The 2270-nt window shown below is 39.6% G+C and overlaps 1 pseudogene; it reads right to left on the reverse strand.

Annotated features, from left to right (window-relative positions):
• Positions 1-265: 265 nt before the first annotated feature.
• LOC115070093 lies at positions 266-404 on the reverse strand (annotated as a pseudogene).
• Between the last annotated feature and the right edge of the window lie 1866 nt (positions 405-2270).

Genomic DNA, 2270 nt, shown 5'->3' on the forward strand with positions numbered 1-2270 from the left:
ATTTGGCTTCAGCATCTTGCTTCCAACATTTTGCCTTCCCTACCTGCCAGGACCACTATTTCCTGTCAAGTACAGACTCTTTCTTCCTTTGACTCTTCACCTTGGACTTCCTGCTTGCCTTCTTTTGAGAAGCTGTGAACAGAATCCTGTTGAGGAAGGCCCTTTCCTCTCTGTTGATATCAGTATTTCAAACTAGCTTTACCCATTGAAGACTGCCCCCCACCCCATTGAAGACTGAGCTCTGGTTAAGATAGAGCTTAAACATGTATATGGCAGTGACCACTACCAAACTCCAGTTATAGAGGCATGTTCTACTGGTGTTAGCAAAAGTCCTGTATACTTCTGACACTTAGAATTTCACTGGCCAAGGTTGGCCTCCACCCTGAGCTTTAATAGTGTGCAGAACCTAGGTCTTCTTTGTTGAAAGCATATATCCAGCATGAAATAAGAAAGAAAAATAAAAACTGTCTTATCAGAACATTATGTTCCTTCTGACCTAGAACAGCATACACAACCACAAAAAGTTGTTATCAGTACAATCCCACCTGCTGTTTATAACACAAATGGGATAATCCATTGCTTTCAATGAATATTTGCAAGCAGAGCTGTTATTCACAACACACACACACACACACACACACACACACACACATTAATTTTGGCTGAGGGAAAGAAAGGGTCATGAGGGATTAAAGCTATATATTTAAGTTACAAGAGGATCCTAAGGCCTAGTAAACTTGTTTACACTGTAAACCAATTGAAATGGTATACCCCAAAAGTCATTCCCACACAGGAAGCTTAAAGGGGCTGAGTAAGTCTTATGATGTTTTGGGGGGATGAGACTTAAGTATGATAATATTTGATGGTTAAAATTTATTAAAATTCTTAAGATCATATTGATCTGCTCATGGTAAGGTTTACAAAAACTGTTTAAAAATGCAAAAATGTATCAAGATAATTACTTGTGGTTTTAATAACTGTGTTAGACCTTAGTTGCTTGGGGAACAGAGTCCTAGCAAAATCAGGGTGTATTTAAAACTGAGTTCTTGTATAAACTTTGCCTAAATATTACACAGAAGTTAAAATTACAGGACTGGTAAAGCTGTCTTTCTGTATGTTCAACAACAGAAGCTTGGAGGCCTACACCCATAAGGATGAAACAGCCAATATTTTGGCCCCTGCCTTCCAAGGTCAGCTAGGACCCAGTGGATAATGGGAACCCTCTAGTAAGTCACCTCTCCTCTTAAAGAGGACATGGTCTCTGGAGATTGGTCTCTAACCAGTATACATCCTGCAGGGAGAAGACTCAATGGAAAGGGACATGGTCTCTTTGCTTCCAAATGAAAACATGGTCCTTGGGACCCTGACCCATCCTTGTGGATGGTGCAAGTGATAAAGGGAAAAGCCTCTCTAAGTCTCTAAGAGTAGCCATTAAGGAGTCTTGACAGACTGCAAAAATAAAAACAAAGGGTTAGTAGGTGGCCATTTACATGGTCTTGAATATCTTAAAGGAAAGTATAACCAAAGCAATAACTGTCATTTAAAGCACTAGCTTTTAGCCAATCTAAATGGCAAACTCCAAAAAATTATTAACTGGGTGCACTTGGCCAAGATTAAGCCTTATTTTTCAGAAAGCATTCACAATGAGAAGGAAGAGAAACCTACTGGAGCAGTAAGTCAGTTGAAGACTTAGACTTTCTCTTCAAAAGGGACCTCCAAAATAAACTTCAGATAAGTACCTGTGCCTATTAGCCAAAACCTTTATTGAGTACCCCCTGTGTCCTTAATGCTTAACTAGATGTGTCTCTTCCAGAATTCAAAAATTGTTATACAACAATGATGTTGTCCCATCTTTCCCAGACTGGATCCTGAGGCATATGAAGACTGGATCTTGCTGTTGTAATTTTGCTGTGATTTTGGTCCTTGTGCATTTGTGATTGATGTCTTCTAGATTCTAGGCCTTCAAAGTTCAAATAATGCTGACTAAGGGATTCCAATCCATGACCACCATAGCCACCTCCTTCTGCAGAGGGCTGCTGGATCATCCAAAGCAATGCCATATACTTCACTTCCCCATAGTGTGAACCCTGGAGAAGGACCCATGCAGCCCTTTCATCAACCTTATCCAACTCCAAAGCAGCCAAGAACAGTCCCAAAGAATTGAGTCCCAAGTCCTTGAGCAGAAAATGCTTGATAAAAAAAAAAACTGTGTCAATTAAAATAAGTATGTAAAAATGTTAGGGCTAAACTAATGAGACATAAAATATTTT

Source organism: Nannospalax galili, unplaced genomic scaffold (assembly GCF_000622305.1).
Source record: "Nannospalax galili isolate Female #2095 unplaced genomic scaffold, S.galili_v1.0 scaffold334, whole genome shotgun sequence".
Lineage (NCBI taxonomy): Eukaryota > Metazoa > Chordata > Mammalia > Rodentia > Spalacidae > Nannospalax > Nannospalax galili.